Below are 16,385 nucleotides of genomic sequence, written 5' to 3'. Positions count from 1 at the left end.
GTGAGACAGCAGCACTGTGTTCTTTATAACTAACTAATTAACCCCAGGAGGATGATGGTGAAAACGGCAGCACTGTGTTCTTTATAACTAACTAATTAACCCCAGGAGGATGATGGTGAGACAGCAGCACTGTGTTTTTTTATAACTAACTAATTAACCCCAGGAGGATGATGGTCAGACGGCAGCACTGTGTTCTTTATAACTAACTAATTAACCCCAGGAGGATGATGGTCAGACGGCAGCACTGTGTTCTTTATAACTAACTAATTAACCCCAGGAGGATGATGGTCAGACGGCAGCACTGTGTTCTTTATAACTAACTAATTAACCCCAGGAGGATGATGGTCAGACGGCAGCACTGTGTTCTTTATAACTAACTAATTAACCCCAGGAGGATGATGGTCAGACGGCAGCACTGTGTTCTTTATAACTAACTAATTAACCCCAGGAGGATGATGGTGAGACAGCAGCACTGTGTTCTTTATAACTAACTAATTAACCCCAGGAGGATGATGGTCAGACGGCAGCACTGTGTTCTTTATAACTAACTAATTAACCCCAGGAGGATGATGGTGAGACAGCAGCACTGTGTTCTTTATAACTAACTAATTAACCCCAGGAGGATGATGGTCAGACAGCAGCACTGTGTTCTTTATAACTAACTAATTAACCCCAGGAGGATGATGGTCAGACAGCAGCACTGTGTTCTTTATAACTAACTAATTAACCCCAGGAGGATGATGGTCAGACAGCAGCACTGTGTTCTTTATAACTAACTAATTAACCCCAGGAGGATGATGGTCAGACGGCAGCACTGTGTTCTTTATAACTAACTAATTAACCCCAGGAGGATGATGGTCAGACAGCAGCACTGTGTTCTTTATAACTAACTTTATTTTTTTTATTTTTATTTAACCTTTATTTAACCAGGAAGGGCTCATTGAGATTTAAAATCTCTTTTTCAAGAGCGTCCTGGCCAAGATAGGCAGCACCAAGTCATTACAAAAAATTACAGACAGACAACATGAAAAACTACAATATCAAAAACAGCAAATTAAAAACATTGACAGGTCAGGGAATCAGCCTCAAAATCCTTCATCAGAGATTTAAAAACACCAATCGGGACAAGTTCTTCCAGTTTAAAATTATTTTGTAAGGTGTTCCAAGACGATGGCGCAGAGTACATAAAGACCTTTTACCAAATTCAGTTCTGACATTTGGAACAGTTAGCAGGATAAAATCCAGTGAACGAAGAGAGTACCCACCACATTTCTGAACAATAAAAATGCCCAAATAAAAAGGTAGTAAACCCAAAATGGCTTTGTAAATAAAAGTATACCAGTGACTGAGCCTACGAGTGACTAGAGAAGGCCAGCCAACCCTGGTATACAAAGTACAGTGGTGCGTAAGGGTTTTACAGTTTAAAATAAATCTCAAAGTACCATGATAAAGAGTGTCAATTGATCTCAAACACTGAGCGGAAGCATTCATATATAAAATATCCCCATAATCTAGTAAAGGCATAAATGTAGCTGATACTAGCCTCCTTCTGGCTTCAAAAGAAAAACAGGCCTTATTCCTAAAATAAAATCCCAATTTCAGCTTCAATTTTTTTGTAAGTTGTTGAATATGCAATTTAAAAGAGAGGCCGTCATCAATTAGAATTCCAAGATATTTATATGAGGTTACAACCTCAATCTCCTTGCCCTGACAGGTAGTAACAGGTGAAAGGTTCAGAGGTCTATTTCTTGCATTAGAAAACACCATTAGTTTAGTTTTGTCAGTATTGAGGATAAGCTTCAATTGACACAAGGTATGTTGAACAGTATAAAAAAGCAGTTTGCAAGTTCTGGAAAGCTTTTGTAAGAGATGAGGCACAACAGTAAATAACAGTATCATCAGCATAAAAATGAAGTTGTGCATTTTGGACATTTTTGTCTAAATCATTAATATAAATAGTGAATAAGAGAGGACCAAGTACAGAGCCCTGGGGCACACCATTCAGGACAGACAATTTAACAGACATAAGCCCATCAAATTGAGTGCACTGAGTTCTATCAGACAGATAGTTAGCAAACCATGCAACTGCATGCTCCGAAAGACCTACACTCAACAATCTCTGCCTTAGTATAGCATGATCAACTGTATCAAAAGCCTTAGAGAGATCAATAAAAGTGAGACACAGTGCTGTTTTTTTGTCAAGGGCTTCAGTGATATCATTTAAAACCTTCATGGCTGCTGTAATTGTGCTATGCTTCTTCCTGAAGCCCGATTGATACATTGATAAAATAGAGTTAGTAAATAAAAACTCTTTTAGCTGTTCACTTACAAGGGTTTCAAGTATTTTCACCAGGGGTGACAGCTTTGAGATTGGCCTATAATTATTTAAAAGAGTTGGATCTCCCCCTTTTAAAAGTGGTAGGACAAATGCTGATTTCCAGATCTTTGGAATTTCATTACATTCCAGGGTTAGATTGAACAGATATGTAAGTGGTTCAGCTATGAAATCAGCTGCCAGATTTAAAAAGCAGGGCTCCAAAAGATCAGGACCTGCAGGCTTTCTTTGATCTAAGGATTTCAGGGCTTTATGTACCACCTGCACTGAGAATGGCAGAAAACTAAAAGTTTGACCAGCTCTCACTGGTTCATCCACACAGGGTTGTACAGAGACAGAGGACACTGGTTCATCCACACAGGGTTGTACAGAGACAGAGGACACTGAATCAAACAGCCTACCAGATGATACAAAGTGCTCATTGAAACAATTCAGCATTTCAGTTTTGTCATATATAGCAACAGAGTCCTTCAAAACACATGACGGTAATTCATTAACATTACTGTTACCAGACATAGACTTAATAGCATTCCAAAACTTTCTAGGGTAACTAATTAACCCCAGGAGGATGATGGTGAGACAGCAGCACTGTGTTCTTTATAACTAACTAATTAACCCCAGGAGGATGATGGTGAGACAGCAGCACTGTGTTCTTTATAACTAACTAATTAACCCCAGGAGGATGATGGTGAGACAGCAGCACTGTGTTCTTTATAACTAACTAATTAACCCCAGGAGGATGATGGTCAGACGGGCAGCACTGTGTTCTTTATAACTAACTAATTAACCCCAGGAGGATGATGGTCAGACGGCAGCACTGTGTTCTTTATAACTAACTAATTAACCCCAGGAGGATGATGGTGAGACAGCAGCACTGTGTTCTTTATAACTAACTAATTAACCCCAGGAGGATGATGGTCAGACAGCAGCACTGTGTTCTTTATAACTAACTAATTAACCCCAGGAGGATGATGGTCAGACGGCAGCACTGTGTTCTTTATAACTAACTAATTAACCCCAGGAGGATGATGGTCAGACGGCAGCACTGTGTTCTTTATAACTAACTAATTAACCCCAGGAGGATGATGGTGAGACAGCAGCACTGTGTTCTTTATAACTAACTAATTAACCCCAGGAGGATGATGGTCAGACAGCAGCACTGTGTTCTTTATAACTAACTAATTAACCCCAGGAGGATGATGGTGAGACGGCAGCACTGTGTTCTTTATAACTAACTAATTAACCCCAGGAGGATGATGGTGAGACAGCAGCACTGTGTTCTTTATAACTAACTAATTAACCCCAGGAGGATGATGGTGAGACAGCAGCACTGTGTTCTTTATAACTAACTAATTAACCCCAGGAGGATGATGGTCAGACGGCAGCACTGTGTTCTTTATAACTAACTAATTAACCCCAGGAGGATGATGGTCAGACGCAGCACTGTGTTCTTTATAACTAACTAATTAACCCCAGGAGGATGATGGTCAGACAGCAGCACTGTGTTCTTTATAACTAACTAATTAACCCCAGGAGGATGATGGTCAGACAGCAGCACTGTGTTCTTTATAACTAACTAATTAACCCCAGGAGGATGATGGTGAGACGGCAGCACTGTGTTCTTTATAACTAACTAATTAACCCCAGGAGGATGATGGTGAGACGGCAGCACTGTGTTCTTTATAACTAACTAATTAACCCCAGGAGGATGATGGTCAGACGGCAGCACTGTGTTCTTTATAACTAACTAATTAACCCCAGGAGGATGATGGTGAGACAGCAGCACTGACCCCTTTAACCCCAGGCTGTATGGAGGTGGCTGCTTTAACCCCTTTAACCCCAGGCTGTATGGAGCTGGCTGCTTTAACCCCTTTAACCCCAGGCTGTATGGAGGTGGCTGCTTTAACCCCCTTTAACCCCAGGCTGTATGGAGGTGGCTGCTTTAACCCCTTTAACCCCAGGCTGTATGGAGCTGGCTGCTTTAACCCCTTTAACCCCAGGCTGTATGGAGGTGGCTGCTTTAACCCCCTTTAACCCCAGGCTGTATGGAGGTGGCTGCTTTAACCCCTTTAACCCCAGGCTGTATGGAGCTGGCTGCTTTAACCCCTTTAACCCCAGGCTGTATGGAGCTGGCTGCTTTAACCCCTTTAACCCCAGGCTGTATGGAGCTGGCTGCTTTAACCCCTTTAACCCCAGGCTGTATGGAGGTGGCTGCTTTAACCCCTTTAACCCCAGGCTGTATGGAGGTGGCTGCTTTAACCCCTTTAACCCCAGGCTGTATGGAGCTGGCTGCTTTAACCCCTTTAACCCCAGGCTGTATGGAGCTGGCTGCTTTAACCCCTTTAACCCCAGGCTGTATGGAGCTGGCTGCTTTAACCCCTTTAACCCCAGGCTGTATGGAGCTGGCTGCTTTAACCCCTTTAACCCCAGGCTGTATGGAGCTGGCTGCTTTAACCCCCTTTAACCCCAGGCTGTATGGAGCTGGCTGCTTTAACCCCTTTAACCCCAGGCTGTATGGAGCTGGCTGCTTTAACCCCTTTAACCCCAGGCTGTATGGAGGTGGCTGCTTTAACCCCCTTTAACCCCAGGCTGTATGGAGGTGTCTGCTTTAACCCCTTTAACCCCAGGCTGTATGGAGGTGGCTGCTTTAACCCCTTTAACCCCAGGCTGTATGGAGCTGGCTGCTTTAACCCCTTTAACCCCAGGCTGTATGGAGGTGGCTGCTTTAACCCCTTTAACCCCAGGCTGTATGGAGCTGGCTGCTTTAACCCCTTTAACCCCAGGCTGTATTGAGCTGGCTGCTTTAACCCCTTTAACCCCAGGCTGTATGGAGGTGGCTGCTTTAACCCCTTTAACCCCAGGCTGTATGGAGCTGGCTGCTTTAACCCCTTTAACCCCAGGCTGTATGGAGCTGGCTGCTTTAACCCCTTTAACCCCAGGCTGTATGGAGCTGGCTGCTTTAACCCCCTTTAACCCCAGGCTGTATGGAGCTGGCTGCTTTAACCCCTTTAACCCCAGGCTGTATGGAGGTGGCTGCTTTAACCCCAGGCTGTATGGAGGTGGCTGCTTTAACCCCTTTAACCCCAGGCTGTATGGAGCTGGCTGCTTTAACCCCTTTAACCCCAGGCTGTATGGAGGTGGCTGCTTTAACCCCTTTAACCCCAGGCTGTATGGAGGTGGCTGCTTTAACCCCTTTAACCCCAGGCTGTATGGAGCTGGCTGCTTTAACCCCTTTAACCCCAGGCTGTATGGAGGTGGCTGCTTTAACCCCTTTAACCCCAGGCTGTATGGAGGTTGCTGCTTTAACCCCTTTAACCCCAGGCTGTATGGAGCTGGCTGCTTTAACCCCTTTAACCCCAGGCTGTATGGAGCTGGCTGCTTTAACCCCTTTAACCCCAGGCTGTATGGAGGTGGCTGCTTTAACCCCTTTAACCCCAGGCTGTATGGAGCTGGCTGCTTTAACCCCTTTAACCCCAGGCTGTATGGATTTGGCTGCTTTAACCCCTTTAACCCCAGGCTGTATGGAGCTGGCTGCTTTAACCCCTTTAACCCCAGGCTGTATGGAGCTGGCTGCTTTAACCCCCTTTAACCCCAGGCTGTATGGAGCTGGCTGCTTTAACCCCTTTAACCCCAGGCTGTATGGAGCTGGCTGCTTTAACCCCTTTAACCCCAGGCTGTATGGAGGTGGCTGCTTTAACCCCTTTAACCCCAGGCTGTATGGAGGTGGCTGCTTTAACCCCTTTAACCCCAGGCTGTATGGAGCTGGCTGCTTTAACCCCTTTAACCCCAGGCTGTATGGAGGTGGCTGCTTTAACCCCTTTAACCCCAGGCTGTATGGAGCTGGCTGCTTTAACCCCAGGCTGTATGGAGCTGGCTGCTTTAACCCCTTTAACCCCAGGCTGTATGGAGCTGGCTGCTTTAACCCCTTTAACCCCAGGCTGTATGGAGCTGGCTGCTTTAACCCCTTTAACCCCAGGCTGTATGGAGCTGGCTGCTTTAACCCCCTTTAACCCCAGGCTGTATGGAGCTGGCTGCTTTAACCCCCTTTAACCCCAGGCTGTATGGAGCTGGCTGCTTTAACCCCTTTAACCCCAGGCTGTATGGAGCTGGCTGCTTTAACCCTTTAACCCCAGGCTGTATGGAGCTGGCTGCTTTAACCCCAGGCTGTATGGAGGTGGCTGCTTTAACCCCTTTAACCCCAGGCTGTATGGAGCTGGCTGCTTTAACCCCTTTAACCCCAGGCTGTATGGAGCTGGCTGCTTTAACCCTTTAACCCCAGGCTGTATGGAGGTGGCTGCTTTAACCCCTTTAACCCCAGGCTGTATGGAGGTGGCTGCTTTAACCCCTTTAACCCCAGGCTGTATGGAGCTGGCTGCTTTAACCCCTTTAACCCCAGGCTGTATGGAGCTGGCTGCTTTAACCCCTTTTAACCCCAGGCTGTATGGAGGTGGCTGCTTTAACCCCTTTAACCCCAGGCTGTATGGAGGTGGCTGCTTTAACCCCAGGCTGTATGGAGCTGGCTGCTTTAACCCCAGGCTGTATGGAGCTGGCTGTGCATGCCTGTGTTTCATCATGTGGTGTCTAAATCCTGGGATCCCTCCCTAAAACCTAAGCCTGTTGGAATGGAGCCACACACACACACCACACACACACACACACACACACACACACACACACACACACACGAAGAGCCATCCAGTCTCAGCTGTGTTAGAGGCAGGCTCTAGTTCTGCTATTCTGTGGTTCTGTTTCTAAAGGTTTCTGAAGTGTTAATAAAGTATTTCTAAAGCGTATTGTTGTTTGTCTGTTCCTGTAGGTGTGGTTAGACCTGCTGAAGCCCACCCTGAAACAGATCAAACGTGAGTACTGAGAGGGACCACCCTTTATAGTACTGAGAGGACCACCCTTTATAGTACTGAGAGGACCACCCTTTATAGTACTGAGAGGACCACCCTTTATAGTACTGAGAGGACCACCTTTATAGTACTGAGAGGACCACCCTTTATAGTACTGAGAGGACCACCCTTTATAGTACTGAGAGGACCACCCTTTATAGTACTGAGAGGACCACCCTTTATAGTACTGAGAGGACCACCCTTTATAGTACTGAGAGGACCACCCTTTATAGTACTGAGAGGACCACCCTTTATAGTACTGAGAGGACCACCCTTTATAGTACTGAGAGGACCACCCTTTATAGGACTGAGAGGACCACCCTTTATAGTACTGAGAGAGACCACCCTTTATAGTACTGAGAGGACCACCCTTTATAGTACTGAGAGGACCACCCTTTATAGGACTGAGAGGACTACCCTTTATAGTACTGAGAGGGACCACCCTTTATAGGACTGAGAGGACTACCCTTTATAGTACTGAGAGGACCACCCTTTATAGGACTGAGAGGACCACCCTTTATAGTGCTGAGAGGACCACCCTTTATAGTACTGAGAGGACCACCCTTTATAGGACTGAGAGGACCACCCTTTATAGTACTGAGAGGACCACCCTTTATAGTACTGAGAGGACCACCCTTTATAGTACTGAGAGGACCACCCTTTATAGTACTAGTGGAATATAGTACTGAGAGGACCACCCTTTATAGTACTGAGAGGACCACCCTTTATAGTACTGAGAGGACCACCCTTTATAGTACTGAGAGGACCACCCTTTATAGTACTGAGAGGACCACCCTTTATAGTACTGAGAGGACCACCCTTTATAGTACTGAGAGGACCACCCTTTATAGTACTGAGGACCACCCTTTATAGGACTGAGAGGACCACCCTTTATAGTACTGAGAGGACCACCCTTTATAGTACTGAGAGGACCACCCTTTATAGTACTAGTGGAATATAGTACTGAGAGGACCACCCTTTATAGTACTGAGAGGACCACCCTTTATAGTACTGAGAGGACCACCCTTTATAGTGTTGAGAGGACCACCCTTTATAGTACTGAGAGGACCACCCTTTATAGTACTGAGAGGACCACCCTTTATAGTACTGAGAGGACCACCCTTTATAGTACTGAGAGGACCACCCTTTATAGTACTGAGAGGACCACCCTTTATAGTACTGAGAGAACCACCCTTTATAGTACTGAGAGGACCACCCTTTATAGGACTGAGAGGACCACCCTTTATAGTACTGAGAGGACCACCCTTTATAGGACTGAGAGGACCACCCTTTATAGTGCTGAGAGGACCACCCTTTATAGTACTGAGAGGACCACCCTTTATAAGACTGAGAGGACCACCCTTTATAGTACTGAGAGGACCACCCTTTATAGTACTGAGAAGACCACCCTTTATAGTACTGAGAGGACCACCCTTTATAGTACTGAGAGGACCACCCTTTATAGTACTAGTGGAATATAGTACTGAGAGGACCACCCTTTATAGTACTGAGAGGACCACCCTTTATAGTACTGAGAGGACCACCCTTTATAGTACTGAGAGGACCACCCTTTATAGTACTGAGAGGACCACCCTTTATAGTACTGAGAGGACCACCCTTTATAGTACTGAGAGGACCACCCTTTGTAGTACTAGTGGAATATAGTACTGAGAGGACCACCCTTTATAGTACTGAGAGGACCACCCTTTATAGTACTGAGAGGACCACCCTTTATAGTACTGAGAGGACCACCCTTTATAGTACTGAGGACCACCCTTTATCGGACTGAGAGGACCACCCTTTATAGTACTGAGAGGACCACCCTTTATAGTACTGAGAGGACCACCCTTTATAGTACTAGTGGAATATAGTACTGAGAGGACCACCCTTTATAGTACTGAGAGGACCACCCTTTATAGTACTGAGAGGACCACCCTTTATAGTGTTGAGAGGACCACCCTTTATAGTACTGAGAGGACCACCCTTTATAGTACTGAGAGGACCACCTTTTATAGTACTGAGAGGACCACCCTTTATAAGACTGAGAGGACCCCCCTTTATAGTACTGAGAGGACCACCCTTTATAGTACTGAGAGGACCACCCCTTTATAGTACTGAGAGAACCACCCTTTATAGTACTGAGAGGACCACCCTTTATAGTACTGAGAGGACCACCCTTTATAGGACTGAGAGGACCACCCTTTATAGTGCTGAGAGGACCACCCTTTATAGTACTGAGAGGACCACCCTTTATAGTACTGAGAGGACCACCCTTTATAGTACTGAGAGGACCACCCCTTTATAGTACTGAGAGGACCACCCTTTATAGTACTAGTGGAATATAGTACTGAGAGAACCACCCTTTATAGTACTGAGAGGACCACCCTTTATAGTACTGAGTGGACCACCCTTTATAGTACTGAGGACCACCCTTTATAGTACTGAGAGGACCACCCTTTATAGTACTGAGAGGACCACCCTTTAGAGTACTGAGAGGACCACCCTTTATAGTACTGAGAGGACCACCCTTTATAGTACTGAGAGGACCACCCTTTATAGTACTGAGAGGACCACCCTTTATAGTACAGAGGACCCCCCTTTATAGTACTGAGAGGACCACCCTTTATAGTACTGAGAGGACCACCCTTTATAGTACTGAGAGGACCACCCTTTATAGTACTGAGAGGACCACCCTTTATAAGACTGAGAGGACCACCCTTTATAGTACTGAGAGGACCACCCTTTATAGGACTGAGAGGACCACCCTTTATAGTACTGAGAGGACCACCCTTTATAGTACTGAGAGGACCACCCTTTATAGTACTGAGAGGACCACCCTTTATAGTACTGAGAGGACCACCCTTTATAGTACTGAGAGGACCACCCTTTATAGTACTGAGAGGACCACCCTTTATAGTACTGAGAGGACCACCCTTTATAGTACTAGTGGAATATAGTACTGAGAGAACCACCCTTTATAGTACTGAGAGGACCACCCTTTATAGTACTGAGAGGACCACCCTTTATAGTACTGAGAGGACCACCCTTTATAGTACTGAGAGGACCACCCTTTATAGGACTGAGAGGACCACCCTTTATAGTACTGAGAGGACCACCCTTTATAGTACTGAGAGGACCACTCTTTATAGTACTGAGAGGACCACCCATTATAGTACTGAGATGACCACCCTTTATAGTACTGAGAGGACCACCCTTTATAGTGCTGAGAGGACCACCCTTTATAGTACTGAGAGGACCACCCTTTATAGTACTGAGAGGACCACCCTTTATAGTACTGAGAGGACCACCCTTCATAGTACTGAGAGGACCACCCTTTATAGTACTGAGAGGACCACCCTTTATAGTACTGAGAGGACCACCCTTTATAGTACTGAGAGGACCACCCTTTATAGTACTGAGAGGACCACCCTTTATAGTACTGAGAGGACCACCCTTTATAGTACTGAGAGGACCACCCTTTATAGTACTGAGAGGACCACCCTTTATAGGACTGAGAGGACCACCCTTTATAGTACTGAGAGGACCACCCTTTATAGTACTGAGAGGACCACCCTTTATAGTACTAGTGGAATATAGTACTGGGAGAACCACCCTTTATAGTACTGAGAGGACCACCCTTTATAGTACTGAGTGGACCACCCTTTATAGTACTGAGGACCACCCTTTATAGTACTGAGAGGACCACCCTTTATAGTACTGAGAGGACCACCCTTTAGAGTACTGAGAGGACCACCCTTTATAGTACTGAGAGGACCACCCTTTATAGTACTGAGAGGACCACCCTTTATAGTACTGAGAGGACCACCCTTTATAGTACTGAGAGGACCACCCTTTATAGTACTGAGAGGACCACCCTTTATAGTACTGGAGAGGACCACCCTTTTATAGTACAGAGGACCACCCTTTATAGTACTGAGAGGACCACCCTTTATAGTACTGAGAGGACCACCCTTTATAGTACAGAGGACCACCCTTTATAGTACTGAGAGGACCACCCTTTATAGTACTGAGAGGACCACCCTTTATAGTACTGAGAGGGACCACCCTTTATAGTACTGAGAGGACCACCCTTTATAAGACTGAGAGGACCACCCTTTATAGTACTGAGAGGACCACCCTTTATAGGACTGAGAGGACCACCCTTTATAGTACTGAGAGGACCACCCTTTATAGTACTGAGAGGACCACCCTTTATAGTACTGAGAGGACCACCCTTTATAGTACTGAGAGGACCACCCTTTATAGTACTGAGAGGACCACCCTTTATAGTACTGAGAGGACCACCCTTTATAGTACTGAGAGGACCACCCTTTATAGTACTAGTGGAATATAGTACTGAGAGAACCACCCTTTATAGTACTGAGAGGACCACCCTTTATAGTACTGAGAGGACCACCCTTTATAGTACTGAGAGGACCACCCTTTATAGTACTGAGAGGACCACCCTTTATAGTACTGAGAGGACCACCCTTTATAGTACTGAGAGGACCACCCTTTATAGGACTGGAGAGGACCACCCCTTTATAGGACTGAGAGGACCACCCTTTATAGTACTGAGAGGACCACCCTTTATAGTACTGAGAGGACCACCCTTTATAGTACTGAGAGGACCACCCTTTATAGTACTGAGAGGACCACCCTTTATAGTACTAGTGGAATATAGTACTGAGAGGACCACCCTTTATAGCATCATGGCACACAGGTCTTTGGAGGAACTCCAACACCTTTCCTTACCCCAGTCCTCCCTCCCTTCCTCTCCAGCCCTCTCAGATCAGAAGATCAACATGTAAGGGAAACTAGAGGAGAGCCATGTTCTACATCTGCATTGCTTGCTGTTTGGGGTTTTAGGCTGGGTTTCTGTATAGCACTTTGTGACATCTGCTGATGTAAAAAGGGCTTTATAAATACATTTGATTGATTGATTGACCACCCTTTATAGTACTGAGAGGACCACCCTTTATAGTACTGAGAGGACCACCCTTTATAGTACTGAGAGGACCACCCTTTATAGTACTGAGAGGGACCACCCTTTATAGTACTGAGAGGGACCACCCTTTATAGTACTGAGAGGACCACCCCTTTATAGTACTGAGAGGACCACCCTTTATAGTACTGAGAGGACCACCCTTTATAGGACTGAGAGGACCACCCTTTATAGTACTGAGAGGACCACCCTTTATAGTACTAGTGGAATATAGTACTGAGAGGACCACCCTTTATAGTACTGAGAGGACCACCCTTTATAGTACTAGTGGAATATAGTACTGAGAGGACCACCCTTTATAGTACTGAGAGGACCACCCTTTATAGTACTGAGAGGACCACCCTTTATAGGACTGAGAGGACCACCCTTTATAGTACTGAGAGGACCACCCTTTATAGTACTGAGAGGACCACCCTTTATAGGACTGATAGGACCACCCTTTATAGTACTGAGAGGACCACCCTTTATAGTACTAGTGGAATATAGTACTGAGAGGACCACCCTTTATAGTACTGAGAGGACCACCCTTTATAGTACTAGTGGAATATAGTACTGAGAGGACCACCCTTTATAGTACTGAGAGGAGCCACCCTTTATAGGACTGAGAGGACCACCCTTTATAGTACTGAGAGGACCACCCTTTATAGTACTGAGAGGACCACCCTTTATAGGACTGAGAGGACCACCCTTTATAGTACTGAGAGGACCACCCTTTATAGTACTAGTGGAATATAGTACTGAGAGACCACCCTTTATAGTACTGAGAGGACCACCCTTTATAGTACTAGTGGAATATAGTACTGAGAGGACCACCCTTTATAGTACTAGTGGAATATAGTACTATGAGGTTAACCCTTTTTACCTACAGTAGTTGTAAGATGATGCTCTCTCTCTCCCCCACAGGCCCTAAGAACACCATCCTTCGGTTTGTGGTGAAGTTCTTCCCTCCTGACCACACCCAGCTGCAGGAGGAGCTGACACGGTAAGACTGGACAAGTCTTCTTCTTCTTCTTCTTCACAGAAAACACGTTCTGAACCAGAAAGGGAATAGAACTTCAACATTCTATAGAATTCCAATGCTTTTCTTTCCTGATGTTTAAAAGTGGTGAATCTGTCATGAGTCCAGCGTGTCCTAGAACTCGGACGCCAAAACAAACAGTAACCGGAAGTGGTCAGAAGGCTGCTTCCTGTGTTTGTATCTCCAGCAGTTCTAACAGGAGTCAATATATCCTTAACAAGAGAAGAGGGGACACAGTGTAACCTGCTGTTGAGGGACAAGACACAGTGTAACCTGCTGTTGAGGGACAAGACACAGTGTAACCTACTGTTGAGGGACAAAACACAGTGTAACCTACTGTTGAGGGACAAGACACAGTGTAACCTGCTGTTGAGGGACAAGACACAGTGTAACCTACTGTTGAGGGACAAGACACAGTGTAACCTACTGTTGAGGGACAAAACACAGTGTAACCTACTGTTGAGGGACAAGACACAGTGTAACCTACTGTTGAGGGACAAGACACAGTGTAACCTACTGTTGAGGGACAAGACACAGTGTAACCTGCTGTTGAGGGACAAGACACAGTGTAACCTGCTGTTGAGGGACAAGACACAGTGTAACCTGCTGTTGAGGGACACAGTGTAACCTGCTGTTGAGGGACACAGTGTAACCTGCTGTTGAGGGACAAGACACAGTGTAACCTGCTGTTGAAGGACACAGTGTAACCTGCTGTTGAGGGACACAGTGTAACCTACTGTTGAGGGACAAGACACAGTGTAACCTGCTGTTGAGGGACAAGACACAGTGTAACCTGCTGTTGAGGGACAAGACACAGTGTAACCTGCTGTTGAGGGACAAGACACAGTGTAACCTGCTGTTGAGGGACAAGACACAGTGTAACCTGCTGTTGAGGGACACAGTGTAACCTGCTGTTGAGGGACAAGACACAGTGTAACCTACTGTTGAGGGACAAGACACAGTGTAACCTGCTGTTGAGGGACACAGTGTAACCTGCTGTTGAGGGACACAGTGTAACCTGCTGTTGAGGGACAAGACACAGTGTAACCTGCTGTTGAAGGACACAGTGTAACCTGCTGTTGAGGGACACAGTGTAACCTGCTGTTGAGGGACAAGACACAGTGTAACCTGCTGTTGAGGGACAAGACACAGTGTAACCTGCTGTTGAGGGACAAGACACAGTGTAACCTACTGTTGAGGGACAAGACACAGTGTAACCTGCTGTTGAGGGACAAGACACAGTGTAACCTGCTGTTGAGGGACAAGACACAGTGTAACCTACTGTTGAGGGACAAGACACAGTGTAACCTACTGTTGAGGGACAAGACACAGTGTAACCTGCTGTTGAGGGACAAGACACAGTGTAACCTACTGTTGAGGGACAAGACACAGTGTAACCTGCTGTTGAGGGACAAGACAGTGTAACCTGCTGTTGAGGGACAAGACACAGTGTAACCTACTGTTGAGGACAAGACACGTGTAACCTACTGTTGAGGACAAGACACAGTGTAACCTGCTGTTGAGGGACAAGACACAGTGTAACCTACTGTTGAGGGACAAGACACAGTGTAACCTGCTGTTGAGGGACAAGACACAGTGTAACCTGCTGTTGAGGGACAAGACACAGTGTAACCTGCTGTTGAGGGACAAGACACAGTGTAACCTGCTGTTGAGGGACAAGACACAGTGTAACCTGCTGTTGAGGGACAAGACACAGTGTAACCTGCTGTTGAGGGACACAGTGTAACCTGCTGTTGAGGGACACAGTGTAACCTGCTGTTGAGGGACAAGACACAGTGTAACCTGCTGTTGAAGGACACAGTGTAACCTGCTGTTGAGGGACACAGTGTAACCTGCTGTTGAGGGACAAGACACAGTGTAACCTACTGTTGAGAGACACAGTGTAACCTGCTGTTGAGGGACAAGACACAGTGTAACCTGCTGTTGAGGGACAAGCACAGTGTAACCTGCTGTTGAGGGACAAGACACAGTGTAACCTACTGTTGAGGGACAAGACACTAGTGTAACCTGCTGTTGAGGGACAAGACACAGTGTAACCTGCTGTTGAGGGACACAGTGTAACCTGCTGTTGAGGGACACAGTGTAACCTGCTGTTGAGGGACAAGACACAGTGTAACCTGCTGTTGAAGGACACAGTGTAACCTACTGTTGAGGGACACAGTGTAACCTGCTGTTGAGGGACAAGACACAGTGTAACCTACTGTTGAGGGACAAGACACAGTGTAACCTGCTGTTGAGGACAAGACACAGTGTAACCTACTTTTGAGGGACAAGACACGTGTAACCTACTGTTGAGGGACAAGACACAGTGTAACCTACTGTTGAGGGACAAGACACAGTGTAACCTACTGTTGAGGGACAAAGACACAGTGTAACCTGCTGTTGAGGGACAAGACACAGTGTAACCTACTGTTGAGGGACAGGACACAGTGTAACCTGCTGTTGAGGGGACAAGACACAGTGTAACCTGCTGTTGAGGGACAAGACACAGTGTAACCTGCTGTTGAGGGACAAGACACAGTGTAACCTACTGTTGAGGACAAGACACGTGTAACCTGCTGTTGAGGACAAGACACAGTGTAACCTGCTGTTGAGGACAAGACACAGTGTAACCTGCTGTTGAGGGACAAGACACAGTGTAACCTGCTGTTGAGGGACAATACACACTTATGTTATGAATTATGTTTTTAGAATAAAACTGCATTAAAATCTGAAATGTCTTGGACAATGTCTGTGTGCAATAATAGTGTTTAACATGATTTTTTGAATGACTACCTCATCTCTGTACCCGACACATACAACTATCTGGGGTCCCTCAGTCAAGCAGTGCATTTCAAACACAGCTTCAACCAAGACCAGGGAGGTTTTCCACAAAAGACCAGGAGGTTTTCCAAAGACCAGGGAGGTTTTCCAAAGACCAGGGAGGTTTTCCAACGCCTGCAAAGAAGGGCTCCTAATGGTAGATGGGTAAAAATAGAAAAGCTGACATTAAATATATCTTTGAGTATGGTGAATTTATTAATTACATTTTGGATGGTGTATCAATACACACAGTCAATACTGTGATAGGAGAAAACTGAGGATGGATCAACAACATTGTAGTTACTCCAC

General features: G+C 45.9%; 1 pseudogene; it reads left to right on the top strand.

Annotated features, from left to right (window-relative positions):
* The window catches only part of LOC123487989, a 49,239-nt pseudogene extending 36,022 nt beyond the window's left edge, over nucleotides 1–13,217 (top strand).
* The last annotated feature ends 3,168 nt before the right edge of the window (nucleotides 13,218–16,385 follow it).

The sequence above is a fragment of the Coregonus clupeaformis genome, unplaced genomic scaffold (genome assembly GCF_020615455.1).
Source record: "Coregonus clupeaformis isolate EN_2021a unplaced genomic scaffold, ASM2061545v1 scaf1963, whole genome shotgun sequence".
NCBI classification, from domain to species: Eukaryota; Metazoa; Chordata; class Actinopteri; order Salmoniformes; family Salmonidae; genus Coregonus; species Coregonus clupeaformis.
This window is presented reverse-complemented; position numbering and strand designations above follow the sequence as displayed.